At 47.7% G+C, this 13,691-nt stretch overlaps 1 protein-coding gene across 14 annotated transcripts in view; it reads right to left on the bottom strand.

The window, feature by feature from the left end:
• Positions 1–13,691, bottom strand: part of MBNL3 (muscleblind like splicing regulator 3) — a 94,324-nt gene that overhangs the window by 61,934 nt on the left and 18,699 nt on the right. The window lies entirely within an intron of this gene.

Here is a 13,691-nt window from a genome sequence, read left to right as displayed (position 1 = left end):
AAACCCTGGCAGCCGACCAATAAAAGAGAGCGTATCATAGCTGCCCAGGCTGGTAGGCGCTGGGGTTTGTGCCCGCTGCACGAAAAAGCGCCTCAGCCCCACGGCCCGGCCTGCGGGGCGGCACAAGGCCCGGGGGCCCGCGCCGAGCCCGGCAGCGCCCGGGCGGGCACGGGCCCAGCAAAGCCTCCGCCCGGCCTCGGAGCGGCAATGCCCCGGACACCCCGGCAAGGCGTCCCTCAGGGCCGGCAGCGCGGGGTGGGCCGCATCCACCAAGCAGCCCTCCCAGGCTAGGGAAGGATATTTTGCTCTTTCGTGGTGTTCGTTTGGTTTTTTCCCTCCTCTCATTAACACGACCTCCCCCTTTTCTGTAGGAAACGTTCAGGCAGGAAGAGCAGCCAGTGGCTTTCTTGTATACCAAGCAGAAAGAGTGGCTACAGCTCTGCCCTACAACCACATTTTTAAGGTGTTTTTATTTAACCCATCACTGGCTGCAAAGCTGTTCAGCAGCAACCTGGGGTGGCACATGAACACAAACGACTGGTTCACAGTTGCTCCTCTATGGATTCAGAGCCTACAAATCTAAAAGCAAACTCAACAGGGAAACCTAAGCCACACACACAAGGAAAATATTAACTCATTGCTCCCAGCTGTAGTTTTCCACCAGACTAAAGGCAACTCAAATTACTCCAACTCCAGCAACTCGTGTTATACAACAAGCAACTTTCAATGCATTCCTATTCAAGGCTTCCTTGGCATCCACTAAAATGTTAAGCCGTCCCTAGAGTTTCCCATTCTAATATTAGCTGCGCCAATGCCGCCTGATAGGATTGGGCTGTATCCAAGTTCCCAAAATCCAGCCCTTTATCTTCCTAAAGTATGGCCACCCAGTTCTGCAAACACTTGACAGGCGCAGGATGCTGCTCGTGTGACTGTTATTAAGACTTCAAGCTTTCACAGGAGAAGAGCCTTCAACTACAAAAAAAGGAAGCTTGAATTCCTCTTTTATTATTGGTGTGTTATTGCAATTACACTGATCAGTAACTGAAACCTACTGGAGCTGGAACAGTCAAACAATGCTACCAAGGAAGAAGTGTGGGAAGAAGCTGTCAGCAGCAGCAGGGGGTGGGGACACAGAGCCTGTTTGATTCACAGATCAAATTATTTCACATTAAAAAACCAACATTCGTTAAACCTACTTGCAAGTATTTTCTAGCCTACTTAGAGTCAAGTTCATAACAAAAACTCTCCAGATCCTTGCAACCCAGTCTGACCCATGCTTCTGGAAGGACCTTCGCATTTTTTGCACATCAGGTGGGGAGCAGAGACTGCAAACATCAGGTTTGCTAAGCATGTTTTAAACTTCAAAGGGAAGGGAAAAAAGCACATCTAGCCATGCTCATGTCTTCTGGGTCTCATAAGAAACAGAGATGCTCTAAATCAATTACAATTTTGCAAACAGGGCACATTTATACAGGAATCCCATTCACTGATGTGCGGGCTCCCCGTCCAAATGAGCTCAGCAAGCAGGAAAAGATGTGCAGAAACCTTCTGCAGGGAGCGAGGGAATGGCTGGGCGCAGCGCTTAAAAACGAGCTAGAACAGGTCAGATACGGGTGGGGATTAGAAAGAATGCTCTCTCAGAAGCTGCTCTGAGCAGACTGGAATACAACCATCTCGTGGATTAAGTGCGTATTCCACAGCTTCAGACACTCAGGGAAGCAAGAGTCTGTTAACGCCGGGGCCCGAATATCACAGTATCACAGTATGTTTGGGATTGGAAGGGACCTCAAAAGATCATCCAGTCCAATCCCCCTGCTGGAGCAGGAACGCCGAGGTGAGGTCGCACAGGAACATGTCCAGGCGGGTTTTGAATGTCTCCAGAGAAGGAGACTCCACAACCCCCCTGGGCAGCCTGTTCCAGTGTCTGTCACCCTCACTGAGAAGAAGTTTTTTCTCAAATTTAAGCGGAACCTCTTGTGTTCCAGCTTGATCCCATTACCCCTTGTCCTATCATTGTTTGCCACCGAGAAGAGCCTGGCTCCATCCTTGTGACACTCACCCTTTATATATTTATAAACATTACTGAGGTCCCCCCTTAGTCTCCTCTTCTCCAAACTAAAGAGACCCAGCTCCCTCAGCCTTTCTTCATAAGGGAGATGCTCCACTCCCTTAATCATCTTTGTTGCCCTATGCTGGACCCTCTCCAGCAGTTCCCTGTCCTTCTGGAACTGAGGGGCCCAGAACTGGACACAATATTCCAGATGTGGTCTCACCAGGGCAGAGTAGAGGGGAAGGAGGACCTCTCTCGATCTACTAGCCGCCCCCCTTGTAATACACCCCAGGATGCCATTGGGGTCTATGACGGGTCTAAACTTAATACACAGTTACGCCAAGAGGTATAAACAGTGTACTAACATCTGCCACTTCCCAGCCCTTCTACTTTGCAAAATCCCAAAGACTGTAACAAACCAAAGGTTCATCTTGCTCTCGCCCATGTAGCTCAGGAGCACACACAGACACTCCGGTATGTGCCTGCGCTAAGCTGCTTGGTCCTCAAAATGAAGGGAATCATGCTAATGGAAGGTAAGTCAAATGAATCTTACAAAACATTAAACATTAAAACATTCAGATACATGTAACACTGTTGATATATTTTTTCTTTTAAAACTCTCAATGAGGCAAAAAAACAACAGAAAACTCTGAAGAAATACTAATACTTGCCAGTGTCCTGCTGATGGTAACTGAGACCCCTTGCCCCACACCCTGCACACTCATCTGTTCAACATGCAAGAGTGAGACACAAGGAATATTCTGTGCTACAGAAACAACCCACCTTCCTGCAGAAGGACAGACTATCATCTCAGATCCTGCAACTAGGGCTCCTGTACTGGAGGGAGCCAAATAAATGAATAAAATTTTAATACCGGGGGCCTCAATTCTGCAGCCTCCACGCTAAATGGCAGACCATGGCAACAGCACACACTGCTCCCATCGCGTGTTTGCTTCGCACTCAGGAGAGCACTTAAGCGCACGCTTAACTTTGAGCACGCCAACAATTTCACTGGAAAGAAGAAAACGCGAAGCAGGTACTTAAGTGCTTTGCTGAATCAGGGCCTAAATAAATGAATCTGCTTCACAGGTTTATCAGGGCTGGGAGGCCAGTACGTACAGGCAGCAGTCAGCGCTTTTTGGCTTACATGATCCCAGCCCAGAGGAGCAGGAGTTCAGCTTTTCTTCAAGTCAACAAATACAGTTCTGTCAGTGTTTGGATTGCTGCAAATTCCCTCATTATGTGGGCACAGGAAAAGCCGACAACGCGTGCACACAGGGCTGACACGGCACTGAGCGCGGCTCCAGCACGCACCGCCAAAGGGTAACACACATTGGACAGGAACACGCCGCTGACACTATAAACCTTCAGTTTTCTGTGTCAGTTCCTAGCAGCAAACAACTGTAACTGTTCTCAACACGATGCATCCTTACAATTCCTTTGTATTATTCATTTTGGGGGGGTGGGGGAAACTGGAGTTTTATTCACTTTATTCTCCCACTTATTTCAAATAGAATAAAAGCATTCATGCCAAAACAAACATACAAGAAGGATAAAAAGTAGCTCCATAAAACACAAACTTAGTTAGCATGCAGAAAATAAAACAAAGGGTAGGTGCTGCCTTTTGAACTCTTCCCAGCAAGCCAGATCTGTCTGGCAGAGCTCATCTCCTCTGCTACCAGATGGGCCAATCTTGTTTAAACAGCAGCGGCATCAAACCTGGAGAGAGCAGCGGAGCAGAGAGAAAAGCCTGTGGCCTTTATCTCTCTGAGGAAACTGTATCCCTGAAGCCCCTGCTCCAGGGCCACTTGCTGGGCCAGGCTCTAATTGCCTGAGATGCAGGAGGACGGGGCTTGCTCCAGATGTCAGACCCAGCCTTGCAGCTACTGAAGGGAAAGCGAACGAGGGCAGTCTGAGGAGCAAAGGTCACACCAGGGATCACCTCTGGTGAGACTGAGATGCCCTCGAGGTAACATGAGGACAAGCGTATTCACTTGACACTTGAATTCCTCCTGCTTCCCACGAAACCGATCCCCTTCCACTGACACCCCCCATGGATGTCAACTCGTGAGGACGCTTCCTGACAGCCAAGTTTGGAAATGGTAATTTATGTGACAGCATGGATTCAAGCAGCTCCCAAGTGTAAATTATGGCTATTTAAAAGAGACTTTTGTTTTAAAGAAAAAAAGTGACTCAGTAAAAGTGGCAAGGTGGGTTCCTTATTTATTGTTCCTCAAGGATTTTTGGGTCACGACTACACAGGTGAGCAAGAACAGCAGCTATTCTCCTTCACCTCAAGTGGAACAGGCACAGTGCAGACAGTGAGGGGACACCGGAGCTTTCCCAAAGCCAAGTTTCAGCCATGCCCTTTCTTCAGTATTTGCGATGCTGTCCATGCTCCTTTCCTCAGCATGAACCACCAGCACGTGACAGAGGAACCAAGGACCTGCTCTCCTGAGTCCAAGCTCAGCCCTACACTGCCAGGCTGCAGCATGCTTCACCCAATTTTGCAGGTTATGGTCAATGAAAGCTCAGATCCAGCCAGCCTGCATGGATGGAACTAAGAGAAATGGCTCTTAATTTTGCAAAATTCAGACCTCAAATCTTTCACCAATTCCACTTTGAGTTACATCCCACTCCTGAACTATTAACGTTCTGAGTGTCTAGATATTATCAGAGCCAAAGATGACTACTTTTTTTTAAAATGGCCTTTCCTCAAAGCACTAAATTCAGCTGGCAAGACAAATGACACTCACTCATCAGTCCTTGCACTTTCGAGGTGACTCTGTAGCCTCAGCTTTTCATTGCATCTTAATGGGTACGGAAGACCTCGGTGCACCCAGCACCTCCCTCCTCAATTAGCCAGAATGGAGGAACTCCTGACTCTAAAAGCAGTGAGATGTTTCCGCTGTCGAAAAACCTTCCAAATAAAAGCTGTGTTCCTGGAAACACTGTGTGGCAAAGAGGAATGGGAACAATGAAAATAGCACATTGAACTGTTTTGTTCTGAAAGAGAAAAATATTTAGGAGAATACCATCACCCATCTAACTGCATTTTCACATCCCCATGGAAAACCAAGCCTGAACATCTTCCCCAGTCCTTTCTTTCTCCTCCACTTTCATAGCAGTAATAAAGAACACCACATGAAGCTGCATCCTTGCTCTTCAAAGGAATGAAAAAGTCAAGGGCAAGATTTTACTGGGTAGTGTCACACTGGTATATTTATTGGCAGCAATGCATGACAACAGACAACCTACATTTCTGGGGACTTTTCAGTCAATGGTAGGGGGAAGAAGGAAATCAACTAGGACCCACCGAGCCAAGAACATGATGACATTAGTTCAGTTGGCTGACAATACAGAAGCTCATTTTGAGCCTCACAAAAGCTCATGGCAAGTTAGGTGCTGCCATGATGGCATCACAAGGCAGCTCTGCTTCCCTTGCAACTAGTTCAAAAGTGGAACTAAGCAAGACTGTCCAACGGCAAAAGAAACCACCAAAATAACACCCGTAAGGGTCAAGGTGTGCATCCTCCACTGAAGGCCTCATTAGCAAGGCTCTTACCCTGTGTCACATAAAACCCAGCTTCACGTAAAACTCAGATTCCTATAGACTCCAATTCCTCTGCTGTCACGATGCTGACAGTTTGCACACAGCGGGGCTGCCTCCAACGCGGGCTGGATCCCATGGGCTGTGCACTTGGGACTGGAACCACCTCTGCAAACGGCAGCTTCTCCACAGCTTCTCATCACCTGTGCACTTAATGGGCTGCAGTATCAAGCCCAAAGGAGGACAATTTATTTTCTGCTACCTGCAAGAGGTATTTTTTGCTTTCAAATTAGAAAAGAATACTCTATTTTTCCACTCTGGCCCTCATACTTTAAAGCAAACACTTGAGGGACGCAGCAGACACTTTGAATATTTCCTCTGTGAACATTCTGTACCTGGACGCTTTCTCCCTCAGGGAACAGTTTACTTAATTTAAGGTAAACCTTTACAGCTAGAATAAAATAAACCTTTTGTTCTTCTACCAGTTACTCAGAAAAGGGGCAGATTTCCTCTACCATGGCCACGCATGAGAAGTTTCTGTTCAAGGGCTAGTTGCAAATGTTGGGGGCCAGGAATCACACCACACGCCAAGAGTCAACTCAGCCGCGAGTGCTGTCTGTTCAGAAGAGGACAGCAGAGCCTAAATAAAACCACCCCCTGATGCTGCTGCAATGGAAAAGTCTTGCTGGCAGGACACAAACCCATTACAGAAGTGACTGTGAGCACAAGGCAGATGTTTGGGCATGCAAATACCACATATCTTTGTGCCGAAGGAGCCGCTAATGTTCGTCCTTCTTCCCCCACACTCGTTCATGCTGATGGCTTAGGGCGACTTTGCAGAGTGTGCGTTACTGGTTGTGACCTCTACGGAAAGAACAACAAGAAAATTCCTCCCATTCCTCACTGGGAAAGCTGGAGTTGCACATATTGCATGTCCCATCTCTGAGGAACCTCATCAGCCTTGCTAAAGCTCCTGGATTTATGGCACCCCAGAAGGCAGCTGTGGTGCCATATCCATACATGGAGGATATAGGTGTTCCGTGGGGATGCTCTGCTGATGGGGCAGCCAAGCGGGAGTTGTACTTGAGCCAGGCTCCAGCACAGTGCCCATCGCTCCCCAGCCACAGATACATGGAAAAGAATGGTCCCTTCGTTAGGACCTGCTTGGCTAATCCCTTCTAGCCTCCCAAGGGAGGAAGCTTCCCAGTGCTGCATTAGAGGAGGGTGGTTAACGCAAAAGAAGTATTTCCTCGGTGGTACAGAAGCAGTTACTGCGCTGCTGTGAAGCAGTGTTAAAATCCCCTCCAGTGCCAGCACCACTTGGAAGGGGTTAGGACCACAATTACACCAGTTGCAAACACAAAAGAAAAGGGAAAAAAACCCAAAGTTGGCAGGGATCTCTGGAGGTCACCTAATCCAAACCCCAGCTCAAAGCACAGCCAGCTTCAGAGGTGGATGCTTCCACCTCCAAGCACAAAGAGAGCTGTCTCACACAAAGAGAGCTCAATTGAGTCAAACAAATTTACAGGGGAGACAGGAAAGGCCAAGGCTCATTAAGGCTTGTTCCCCACCACGTAATCATAAGAAATAGGATCAAGCAGATGTATCCCACAATATATCTGATTATCCTGCTCACTGCTCAAGAAACCCCCACGGTCCTTGCCAATCAGATAAGTATCCACGCGTGTTGGGGCAGGCTGGTGGACAGCTGAGGGGTGGAATGCCTTTATCCAACTGCCCTTTGTGGGATTCTGCTGGCAAGAACGACCTATGGGCCTCCCCTAAGCTCCAAGCACGGCCCTGGCCCTCGAGCCAGGCAATGTGCTCTGGTAAGCAGGAGAAATACTGAAGAAGGAGCCCAGCTCAGCCATTTACCGTGCTGCAGAGGAGGCTTTTGGGAGGTATCATATGCAGAAGAGACCTGCCTGGGTCTGGTGCTTTGTAGGTTCCTCTGCCACATGCACATATTTGTGCCTGGAAAATTCACACTCCAGACTTCTCAATCACACCGTGCCTGCTGCTCAAGGGGGGATATTTTCTCTGAGATGAAGGCATTTTCCATTCAGGTCCTGCACTGCATCTCCTCAAAGCACAGATGTGCTCCTACACACACACATACTATGGTTTCACATGGTTTTAGCTGTCCTACCTGGTGACCACAGCCTGCAGAAAGAGGAGAGACAGCCGTTTGGACAGTGGTTTGATTTCTTTCTCAGCTGGAATAATTCACAGAAAACAAAAATAGTTCTTTTAACACTCTTTGTACTGAGCGCTTGGATAAGTAACTTGGCAGCAAACCAGTTTGGTACAAACACACAACACCAGAACACAATGCAGTCATCACAAAGCCATCGCTCTGGGCCAGACAGTAATTTTCCCCTTTGCACAGGGCAGGCCTCCAAAGTCTTTATGCTACTATACTCAAGTCCATCTGAATTACATGATGTGTTAAAAATGAGGACTCATGCACACAAACGAAAACACCTATCATTTCTGGGCTAGGCAGAAGGGCATACCGTGCACAAAAACACTAAAGAAACACTTGTGAAATGATTCGAGACTTGGGAAAAGGGAAGCCTTGACTTATTCCTCAACTCAAACCTCTAACAGCATCCTCAGGTTGCAAGTCAAATATGTGAGGACAGAAGGAGACAAAAGACCAGGAAGAAAAGTATCCAGTATATTTAGGATAACCTCTTCCAGGATTAAAAAAAATAAAGTAAAAAAGAAAGTAGTTAGAATGCACAGGAAATCAGGAAAAGCAAACATAGCAAACTGAGAGCATATTTTCCACTTCCATACAACAGTGAAAATCCAGAGCAGCCTAGTCCCAAACCCCAAAGGCATTATCTTCACCCAAGTCACCACTCTGACAGGAAAGATGCTCTTGTCCATAAGTTCCAGGCTGGGACCCTGGACACAGGGGCTCAAACCCTGCTGCAGCCACAGATGGTAAATCGCCTAATCCCTCTGCAAACAAGGGCCGTTACTTTCTTTTCAGTGATATTTGGCAGATAAAACCCAGGAACAGCCATCAGGTATTAAGAAACTACCACAGTAAAGGCTATACAAGCACTACGTGAATAGATCTGTCTCAGATCCTGCAGTCATTACAGTACAAAATAGGATGCAGGAGGGGGAGCAGAGAGCACACACACACACACATCTGCCCCATTAATCCAGAAGGCTCTAACAGGATGAAAGGCACGTCCAACAACTCCAATCTTGCTTGCGCAGCAACAAGCAGCCTCCTAGCGTGGCAGGGAGGCACGGCTGCAGTACATGCCGCGGAGCAACCAAGAGGCACCTGGAAGGTCTAAGTGCCAGTTTTGGCAGTGTATCTTGGCACTAAGAGCCACCCACTCAGCTAGTGGGCAGGAGCTGTCTGCCCGGTGCCCCTGTGGGACACAGAGGGGTTGGGGATGCAGCGGAGAGGAGCCCTGCACAAGGCAAGGGGAAGTCAAAGCCCTCAAGGCACTTCCCAAGCCATTCTGATTTAGTGTGTTGGCTTCTCCTGCCATCCACACACCCCAAAAATCTGTTACTCATTGCTCTTCATTTCACTGCCAGGTAGATGAGTCAACTTTTCAGTGACTGAACATCCTCATCTCTCTGAGACACCCAAGTCACGGACACCAACTGAAGTCCTCAGATCTTCAATTCACTCCATACCTTCCAGCATCTGTAACATAACAGCAGTCTTCAGCTTCCCTCCCCTGTGGAAGTCCTAGTGACCTGAATGACTTCCAATTTCTCAATGCCCATGGCAAGCTTTTCTTCTGGATAGCATCTGACTCAGGATGAAACTATCGAGTCAAAACCAGGAGCCCAAGAAGGTGGACGCCAGCTTGCCAGGGCAGATGTACAGATGCACAGTGTGTTCCACGTGCCCTGTCCTTCCTGCCACCACCCCACAGCTCCCAGCCACTCATGGCCAGCAACATGCAAACACACAAGCACCCACCCCTGCCTGGCTGGGTGTCTGTCCAAGCTGACTTTTCAAGCAGCAGTTAAAAAAAATAAGTAGGGATATATTCCCCCAAATCTGGAGCATGCACTCTGAACCACCATCCATCAATGCACTTATTTCCCCACAGGGCCCCCCTGCCAAGGGAAAGAGCTTGGGTGATGGCAGAGGGAGGAGGGGATAGATGGCAAGTGGAGTCTTTGTTTTAATTGGCTGCTGTTAAGAACATTAGAAGGATGTTTGAAGGAGAATGATTATGGGCAGAGTGCAGAGGAGGTAATCAAAGGTGTCCGACAAACTGAATTTATGATGTGGCTCAGCAATCCATCACCTGGCTATCATTCCTATGTACATGCACATACATAAGCCTCAAAATATATTTAGCTTGAGGGGGGTGTCTGGAAAAAAGCAGCTGTTCTTGCAGCCCTTTGCTCCTTATTACAGAAGCAATTTTTCAAATTGGGGAAGGAAATTACTTCAGATATAAAAGATAAATTGTTTTAAATTCTTGTAAGTGTGAAGACAACTTTGTTTACTAAATGCATACGAGGCAACATATGCGTACAGCACAAACCCAGCAGTGGAAATTTGGCTGCCTGCAATTCCCTGTGATATAGATGCATTTTTTCCAGAGGAAGTCCAATGGTCTTGTTTTCAGCGCTAATAGAGGAGTTCAATGAAATTTTCTATTGGGAAAGTCTAATGAGGTCAGAATAACAGAACAGAGTAACTAGGAAGGAATGTCCTTGCATTTTATTTTTAGAATAAGGATAAAGGTGGGGCTTGCAAGAGGAAGCGATGGGCCTGTTTTGGCTGGAATGTTTGGTCCTGTGAGCTTCTGAGTGTTTCAAGTTTACTTTTTCAACAGCGAACCCCTTGCTTAAATCAGCAACAAGCAAGTGGAAGGGTCTGGCTAGGAGAAGAGCAGAGCAATGCCTGGGGACACACCAGCAGCAGGGCAGCCCTGGGGACCCATCGCAGCTGGGGGCTGTCAGCCACGCTCCCCTTCTCAACCTGTTTCCCCTTCCTGGCCGGGAAGATGAGCACCTTCAGCAGCGCCACTGCGCTGGAGATCTCTCCACTTCTGCATGTTAAAGGGAATCCAAGTTACAACAGGGTAAGCGTTGTGGAGGGAATCAATAACAGCCCAACACACCAGCAAGGGGGGAGCAGATGTTGCTGCAAAAGGAGCAGCCAGCAGTATGACAGGGAACAGGATTTACCCCGCGTTAAGGCTGGATGTCAAAATCCAGGGAGAGACAGCCTCAGGGAGAGAAGAGATGGGCCAGAGTAAGGCTGTGAAAATGAAAAGGCAGGAACAAAGCTAAATAAAAGAATCGAGGTGGAGCGGGAAGTGGCTTGACTGGGATAAACAGGTAAGGAGGAAAAAGAGTGCATTCAAGAGCAAGCAGGCCTTGGTCTGTTTCCTGGCACCAGCTAATCTGATTGGCACAGAGATACAAGAAACAGAGGCTTAAATAGCTCATGGGAGCAGATCTTCAGCTGGAGAGAGCCATCGTCACTCCGCAATTAACTCCCTCGCAGGCTCTGCCCCTAAACCCAAAGCACAGAGCTGACTCTGCCGAGCACAGCGAATGCAGAAAAACAGAGAACAAGATGAAGCGTCTTTGTAAGGGTTAACAGACAGCAGAGAACAAGCTGTTCCATGCATTCAGGTCAGGAAAAACAGGACTGGGACTTGACACAGGCACCATGCACATGTTGCTTTACCAAGATCGCCACAGCTCAAGCAAAGGAGCGGCCAAGTCTGCCTGCTGGGAATGAGACTGCAAGGAGCTTCACCTTAAAAATCTGTGAGGACAGAGTTAACACAGGGAACCATCAGATGAGGGTATAGTTAGGGAGCATCAAGGCATACAACAAGACCAGTAGCTAGCATCTCTGCTCTGCTCCTTCATAATCTCTCTAGCAACAGAGTAAGAAAAGGCTAAGTAGTGGGAAAGTGTGCAGGACAAGGTGCAAAGCACCCTTTAACCCCTCCCGTGCTGCCCAGAGCTGCAGGTCTCCTATTTGTGCTGAAGACAAGGTGGAAACAACCTGGCAGACTGTAACGAGAACCACAGATGCCCAAGAGTAACAGCAAGGCAGACATGCAACATCTCCCACCCCAATGCTCTCCAGCATCCCACTATTTCCAGCTCTGAGGACTCCCTGAGCCTGCTCTGGTTCCCTGCTCACTCCCTGCCAACTCCTCACTTAGTACTTGGGCAAGCCACACGTGTGCCCACAACACCTTTTGGCAAGGACCTCCACAGCTCCACCATGCCTTATGTGAAGAAGAAAGATCTCCTTCGGAGTCCTCGGCCACAATCATGCCCTTACCTTGCTGTCTTCCCCCTGGATGGTTTCATAACATGCCGTAGACTGAACATCAGTGTCTACCCAGAGACACATCCTTTTAGGGACTTCTAGTATCAGTGATGGAGTTAAAATCTACGTACAGCAGTTTACAAAGTGTATTTTCCTCTTACATAAAGGGGAGGGGTCAGGGTGACAGAGTAATCATGGGATAAAATGCCCCAATTTCCAACCGTTTCTGGGAGCCTGACGCAGCAAGTCTCATTTGCAACCCCAGACTTGGGAGAAAACTTGCAATTAAAAAAATTAACAGTGACCTTGACTTCAAGGGCTACAACTTAACTAACCTGCATTCAGGCTTTGTTAATAACGAAGCTCTTCTGTAGGCTACAGCACAAAGGCACTTTTCCAAAGATCAAGTTACCTCTGCCCAGCTATGCCACAAGGGAAATTTTAGAGACCTTGGTATAAAAGCTCCAAGAGATTGTTCCTCTGCGGACACCTCCCTGCCAGCTCTTCACCCTCCGCTCTGCAAGGAGCAAGGTGAGCTCCAACCTGGCTCAATCCAAGGGTAAAACAGGGCTTGCAATTAAGCAATAATGATCACAATCACAAGGCATTTTAAAGGGACTGATGACCAACTGGGTGGGGTTACGTTACAATCCATTAACCTAATCAGCATTTAAACCTCAGGAACTACAGGCAGAGGCTGCCACCGGGATTATAAAACTAAATGAGAACATACTCTTAAAACATGTGTCTTTCAAGGCTCTGGAGAGCCTTACAGCTACATCTTCACAGCTAATCACATCACAGGTACAGAATAAGGTTAGAAAATAAGTGCCCAGAGCTAATGAGACAGTTTATTTGGTTTTCCCCTCCATCCCATAGTAATGTTACCTTGACAGGTGCAGTGCCTGCAGTAAATACTATGTCTGTCCCATATTCTGAATTATCCTTTTAGGGATGAGAGCAAAGATACATATTTGGGGCACGGATCCTTCCTACAGCCTCCTGCACAGCTCGCAGCGTCAGAAAATAAAGCTGACTGGAAGAGCAAAGGCTGATGCTGCCCCTGAAGCAGAACTTGATCGGTATCATTACTCAAAGGCCAGTTAAACTAGGGAGTTGCTACTCTGGAGCCTTTTCTGCTTATTTCTGATTATAGGGCATGGGAAGAAACACAAACTCCAAAGAAATGTCCTGGAAATGCCATGTGCCCTAGGACACCCCATATATCCCAGTGACAGTAGCGCTGAGCCTAACTTTACCCCTCTCCTACCTCTGAACAAAACATCAACTGCATGCCTTTGCTCTTACTGACTAGCTGGGATATCACTGAAACATGGTGGCAATTGGTAATTAGTATTTTTAACTCTTGGGAAGCCTTCTGTATGGCAGCACTTCTTTCTGGGGTGGGTTTTAACATGCTGTCCTCATTCCTCTGGAAGGCTGACTCACCAAGAGGACCTCGTTCTAGATTTCTGTGCACATGGATGGACCAAGGTCTTAGATGTGCTATCAGACTTCAAGGGAGCTATCAGGTCCAAATGGTCTCATCTCCATCTAGGCAGATGTTCGGCACTGCAGCATGGATTTTTCCAGTTTTCCCATAATTCTCCTCTTTTTATGGTTTTAGTCGCTAGCTCAGTACATCCCCCAAGCTCCGCACCGTTTCAGCCAAGCCAGGGGCTCTGCCTGCAGACAGAAGGGTTCTTTTTGTCTGGTTCCTTGTTCTTTCAACATCATCTAAATATCACTCCCTTAACACCTGATTTAATATTTCAACCCCTTTAATTACACGC

Source organism: Columba livia, chromosome 12 (assembly GCF_036013475.1).
Source record: "Columba livia isolate bColLiv1 breed racing homer chromosome 12, bColLiv1.pat.W.v2, whole genome shotgun sequence".
NCBI lineage: Eukaryota > Metazoa > Chordata > Aves > Columbiformes > Columbidae > Columba > Columba livia.
This window is presented reverse-complemented; position numbering and strand designations above follow the sequence as displayed.